The sequence below is a fragment of the Zonotrichia leucophrys genome, chromosome 2, assembly GCF_028769735.1.
Source record: "Zonotrichia leucophrys gambelii isolate GWCS_2022_RI chromosome 2, RI_Zleu_2.0, whole genome shotgun sequence".
Lineage (NCBI taxonomy): Eukaryota > Metazoa > Chordata > Aves > Passeriformes > Passerellidae > Zonotrichia > Zonotrichia leucophrys.
Window position 1 is genome coordinate 22,744,041 of NC_088171.1, and position 6,624 is coordinate 22,750,664.

The following is a 6,624-nucleotide window of genomic DNA, read 5'->3' on the forward strand; positions in this document are numbered from 1 at the left end:
TCCAAGCTGACTCTATTCAGAATCAGAAATATTCACCCCAGCAACAGAAGCAACTGAAGGCCTGCAGACAGCTGCTGTGTTAGCAGCCATGAGCAGAACCAGAAGACGCTTTGGGAGGGAGCTGAGCAAGCACTGGTGATGGGTGGTGAGGATGGATGATGTGGTTCTGGTCTCCCAGTAAAAGGGGATGTGGCACAGTGCAAGGCTGCCTTTCGTGGGTCTGAATTTTTCTGTAAGGGAGATATTCAATGCAGCAGGCAATGAACCTCAATGCTATTTTTGTAAAAGTATCAGGAGAAGAGGCCCTCATGAGGGAGCTTACAGCAAAGATGGGTGTTGTGGGCATAGCCATGTCACCAAAAGGAAGAGACCAGCATGCAGCACTGTCTCAAGCTCAGAACCACTACCAGTTAGTCTTCTGATCTTGAAATGTTGTCATTAAGAACAAGTATATACATATTCACCCAACTTTTCTGGAAGCTCTCATGAAAACTCCTGTAGTAAGTATGCAATTCAGTGGCAGAATCTGTCTCGTGTGGAACTCATTGCCCAAGAAGGTATTTTGCTTTCTGGATGTGTTCTTCCATTCAGACCACAGGTAGAAAGCTATAGCCACATTCAAGAGCCTATGCTATGGAGGCAATATTTATAGAATCTTAACTAGGGCTCTTCCAGATGGTCTCTCAGCAGCTGATGCAACTTAGAAAAATTCTGTAAGAACTGGTGGGACTGAGGAGAGTTGTGATCAGGGATATTTATTTTTCTACTTTTCCTTTTTTTTTTTTTTTTTTGTGGTTTTTCTTTTGTGGGTTTTTTTTTTTGTTTGTTTGTTGGGATTTTTTTTTGGTTTTTTTTTATTTTTTATTTTTTTGTATCAGAAGGTCCAGGTGTCTTTTTTTCTAATGTTCTTGTATGGGAATAGCCACTAACTCACTCCCTCAAGGCAGTATTTTTCTTTTTTGTTACTCTGTAGTATTTTGCTCTTTGAATTTTTTTGAAAGACTTTTCATGGTCCCCATTAAAGCAGTCTTTGATTTGCTTGAGTCTCAGGGTATTCCAGCCTGTTATCACTCAGTCTAGTTTTCATTTCAGGCAGCCAAACAAAATTTAGTAACACTACAAATGTGTTTACTGTTTTGCTGATAAAGAGCTCTGGTCACACAGCCTCTTTGCCTTGAACAATATTAAATGTCAGCAGTGGAAAACCACTCACCTGAACACAAGATGCAGGGAAAAACATCTCCCTGAACAGAGGGAGAGAGGAGGATCTGGCCTTAATGTGCTGAAGTATTCGAGCCAGCAAATTAATGATTCTGATGTACCCATGAGAAAAAGTGCTGCTCCTCAGCTGAGAGCCCTTCCCATAAATGTCAGGGGGTGCTCTGCATCTTACTGTCAGCTCAAAGTATGTGCTGATCCTTGGGGAATTTTAAAAGGAGACTGCAGTCCCAGGAAGTTTATGATGTTTTCCTGCACAGGTTGGGTTTGTGGTTGTTTCCTCCCTCAGTCTGTATTTATTTTTTCTTCTTTTTCCTCCCCTCCCTTATTTTTTTATTCTTTCTTTTACCACTTTTCTGTAATCCAAGTCCCTCCTTCCCATTTATGTGCCTCATTTCCATCTTTTCAGATCCCTTCCTGCTGCGTGATGAGCTGTTTGCTTTTAACTAGTGGTGGGTCCCTCAGCAGGACCTCTCAGGTCCCCAAAGCCCACTGGGATCAAACAATTTCCTCTGATCTCTGGTAAAATCTGTTCCTCTCCTCTTATCAAACAAGAAGAAAGGAGGCAGCTAGGAGTCTCATGGGCTGATGGGCTCGTGTGTTCCTCTGGTCTCTAAACAGCCATTCCTATTTGGAAAAACAGTTCCTCAGTATTCATGTTGCCACCTGTGTTCCCACAGCTCCCATAGCTATTGCTTTAACTAGTACTGTGGTGCTTTTTTACTGAACAGGAGAGATTTCAAGATTAGATTTCAGTAAGTTTTGAGAAATGAGGCTTTGTTTGGACAGAGGGCTCCATTAATAACTAGAGAAAAGTAAAAAACCTAATTTCAGTAGTTGTTTTGGCTTTTCATAACACCCAGAGCAAAGGGACAGAGGTGCTGTGGAGAGGTGGAAACAAAAAAGGGGATGTGTAAGACAAGATAGGCTCGTGTCAGCACAGCCCTGTGCACCAGTGTCATCTTTTGGCCACATTTCTGAAAATAATAGTTTATTATTAAAAAACAAATGTAAATATTTTTATTTTCCCTTTGCAGTATAAACACAGTTAGTGTCTTAGGTAAAGTGGAGACTAAGAATTTGAAGAGACTTTCTGGTTTATTTGAATCCCCTGCTTGAGTGTCTGTTCTCTGGTGAGGCCACAAGGGTGTCTCACACACAGAATGAATGGCAGTCCACCAAGCTGACCTTTGAAGTTTTTTTCTCTCTTCCCTTCTCCCTTTTTAGAGGTTTCCCAGCTATACATGGATATATAGATGGTACCAAGCAGCACCAACTCCCAGGCAGGGCACTGAATTGCACAGCTGGGGGCTTTATGCACACACAAGGTGGCTGCAGTACAGAATGTTGCACACACATTAATCAGCCTTTCAGCTGGTACCTTGGACTTCCTGTGGCTGGGAATAGCTCTCATCCATCTCCAAGTAACATGTTCAGGTTAGGAATACAGCTCTGTTAATGAAGAATTATGGAATGCTTGTAGTTAAATGTGTAACATGCAAGAAGTGTTATTTTAGTAATGACAATAATGATGATGATGTTGTGAGTGATGCAGATGAAGCGCTGCAGTGATGGAGGCTGGTTTTCATACATGACAAGAAAGCAATTTTTTTTACTGTACTGGGATTTAAAGGTTTGAAACCTGTTATAAAATGCTTTATTTTATCACCTTTTGATTAAAGCATAATTTAGATTTCTTAGTCTTCAGGTAACTTACAGTGTGGTAGTGATCTCTTGTGATTGTAATGCACAATTTAAAAAATAAAGACTACATAAAGGGATGAAAATATGGAAAAAATAAACATATTTTTCCAAGGGATGTTATAAATTCTCACTGCATTGGAATGAGAAACAGAAAAGTGTTACTTTATCAGTTTCTTTTCTGTGATATTTTGAATGATTTAAAAATATGCAAAGACACAGAGAGTTCACAACAGATTGTCTCAGTTACAGACTTCATGATGGACTTTGGCAAACCTGTTTTACAGAATAAGGATGAGTCAAGTGCAGCCTTGGGTGCCAAGGGTGACTTAAGCAAAGTGAATTGATGTTATGCCCTCTGTTTTTCCTATATAAGCATTTTTCCTCTTTTGTTTTCTTTATTTTCTGTATCTTTCTCTTCCCTAACACATACATTTTTTCTGTTTTTCTAGCACTAATTCCCCCTTAGCTTAATTTTTCTGTAGCTTCATTCTGCCATGTTATTTGTTTTCAGGATTTCTTCCCTTCAGTCTCTTTTTAGCCCCTTTCTTTTCTGGATGTTGGTATTTTACTCCATAAAGACTGAATTTTAGAAAGTGTTTTACTGTATGTTCTGCCATTTCTTTTCAAGTTCTGGTCTGACTCCAAGCCCCAGACCACATGATTGGCCTGTAGTTTCCCAATCTTCCTCCTTTCCCTTTCTGAACTTTGCATCATTTTTCAGCCATGGTGAGTAGTCTCTCTGCTTCAGCTTCCCAAACTATATGAATAAATTGATGGGGCTCTAGCTGAAATGTTGCTGAATCACCTATCTATTCAGATGCAGAGCAGGCTGGCTGGGTACAGCCAGACTCATGTTAAGGCTGCAAGAGATAAAACCCAAAAGGGATGGTGACATAATTAAGAACAGGTTTCTTATTATCCATATCTCCTCCAAGCTTGCACTGATTAACTGGATTTACACTCAAGTCTAAATTGTGCATCTTCTGCTTCTGAGTTAATTTAAATAAATAAAACCCTCAAAAATAATTTGAGATTATTTGGTAAGGAGAACCATGGATGATGATTTACAGCTAACACAGCAAAGCAGGAAGGACAGCAGCTACTGAGTATTTGTGCAAAGGACAATGTGGTGGAATGGCTGTAAGGGAAGAAATGATTACTCCTCTGCAAGAGAGCTGAAAGCCTTCTCTACTTTTGGAGCTGTTGTTCTAATTCTCATCCATGGCAAAGAGAGCAAGCAGCTGTTGTTGAGATGTTGGCCCGTGAGCCTGTAATTGTGGCTGTTCCTAGTTTGATGGCATCTAACTATGAATTTCTTGTGTATTAAATGGGGAAAATACAAATTTTTCCAGAGTAGTTTTAATTCCTGGTGCTTAGATACAGACTTGTGAAAAGTGTTTGAAAACCATTAACAACAAAAAAAATTTTCTTTATTTCAGCCCGGACAAGAATACTGTAATTTCTCATAAGTAACATTTGTTGCATCACTTGAACTTAGGAACAAAACAAGAGAAGTATGCACAAAGGTTGACATTTGGGAGCAAAAAATGGTAAGTAAAACACTCAAATTTATGCTAAAATGCTCATTATCTTTATTTTAAAATATCTCATTAAACATATACATTGTAACTATTCTAATTTGTTGTTCTGTTGGACACTATTGTCTCTGTGATGGCAGAATAGAATGAGAAAATGATCCAGGAGATTTTTTAAGATATTAGAAGAATCAGTCTTTTTTGGTTAAGAATATAGCTGGAAAATAACTTTTGTTTCCAGATTTCAGTGTAGGACACCTTCTCCTTCTCCTTCTCCTTCTCCTTCTCCTTCTCCTTCTCCTTCTCCTTCTCCTTCTCCTTCTCCTTCTCCTTCTCCTTCTCCTTCTCCTTCTCCTTCTCCTTCTCCTTCTCCTTCTCCTTCTCCTTCTCCTTCTCCTTCTCCTTCTCCTTCTTTGTTTAAATTATTAACCTGTTCTTAACAAAATGTACAATTTTGACTTTTGATTCTCCTCCCGATCACGCTGTGCTGTGGGAGGTTGAACCAGCAGTTTCTTGGTGCCCAGTTGCCAGCTGAGCTTAAACCAGAGCAGTCCTTTTTGGCCTGCAATATGGGGCCAGAGGGTTGAGATAATGGCAGCACTGTTCCAGCTACTGAAATTAAAGTAACTCCATCCCAGCCAAAACCTGGACAACAGTGAAGCAATAGAGCAAACATTTGGTGGTTTCTGATAATGTCACATTGGAAAATTTATTTGATAATTTTATCATTGTAAGAATTGTACTGAGCAGTTTCAGGAAGTGTTCCTCTAGAGGTTTACTGCCAGTATGTCAGGAAAACTACCAGAACGTGGTTACATGGTTAACAAGGTGTTTAATGGCAAAGAAGAATTTTAAAAAGCCTTAAGAAGCTTTTATATTTTAGATTTGCTACATTTTTAATCAGGATGCAAATATAGTAAGGTGGTGGGCTGAATGAAAGAAAACTACATCCAGTTTAGCAGGCAGTTCAGTGCAACATGTTTTGTAGGGGAAAGAGCTGGTGCCAAGCTCTGTCACATGCACTGGGACTGACTCTCTTCTGGTCCTGCAGGCTGATTACCTGTCAGTGGTTGGAGCACATCAGGTGAGTGTGTGAAGTTCAGCTCTTCATTTAGGCCCACACAGTGAAATGGAGTTTGTGTGCTCTCAGGTTACCCTGAGATCTGAAATGAAATGGGGTAATTGGATATGGCAGGAGATTTGATTCAGAAGAGCACTCCTGCTTCAGGCTATCACATTAATGTAGTCACACACAATACTAATTAAGAAGCAATGGACCAAATGGACCGAAGGAACAGGGAACACATAATCAATACAGCAATTCCTGTTGTATTATGTCATGTCTCTGTATTATTACTTTTTTACACCATTTACAATTCCATTCATTCTAGTCTAGGAATGCCTACATAAATTTGCAATAGGGAAACAATATTTTCTTTGCAAGAATCCCTTTATCTTCAGTAAGATTTTCTTTCACTTTCTAGAACTTGATGTCAGTACTTTTATAACCTCTGCTTAAAAAAGATCACAGTACTTAAAGAAATGCAACCATCCTAAATGTCCTCTGATCACTAGTCATCTTAATAGAAGTGAAACAGATTGACTTCAAAACAAACTGGAGGCTTTGAGACTGTAATTTCTGTAGTTTTTCTAGGTCCCCATAACTTCTTCCTCTTTCTCTCACTTCTTTCCTCTGTAGTTTGTTTGAACCATTTGTATCTACTGGAAAATTCCCCATAGGCTGTATTTACTTTCCAGAGGGAGCATAATATGAAGCTATTAGCAGCTGTTTGTACTTTTATGTTTTTCCTTTTCAGAACTCCAAAGCTCCAGTTTTGATGGTATTTTCTATACCATCTTTATCATGCGGTTGACTGAGCCCTACCGAGTACCAAAGGCACATGACTCTCCATGTGAGATTTGGGACTGTACATCTGAGCTGGGAGTATTCACCTGGGGAAATTTCAATGAAGCCATGGAAAAGCACAGTCCTGAATCTCCTACTTGATGGGAATATGTTAGGCCTTTCAAAGCTTTTAATTTTGTATTTGTATAATGAATCTAAAGGAAGCAACTTGTTTAAGGAATGTAATGAATTCAAGGGATGCAAAGGGAGATGTTAAGTGTTAGGGGTGTATTTACCAGGAAGACAAACACCTTTATGGTT

At 39.3% G+C, this 6,624-nt stretch overlaps 1 long non-coding RNA gene across 1 annotated transcript; it reads left to right on the forward strand.

Annotated features, from left to right (window-relative positions):
* Nucleotides 1-4,367: 4,367 nt before the first annotated feature.
* On the forward strand, nt 4,368-6,396 carry LOC135443460 (uncharacterized). Its single transcript, XR_010439024.1, has 3 exons — nt 4,368-4,472; nt 5,446-5,541; nt 6,275-6,396. It is a non-coding gene; the product is annotated as an uncharacterized LOC135443460 (long non-coding RNA).
* The last annotated feature ends 228 nt before the right edge of the window (nt 6,397-6,624 follow it).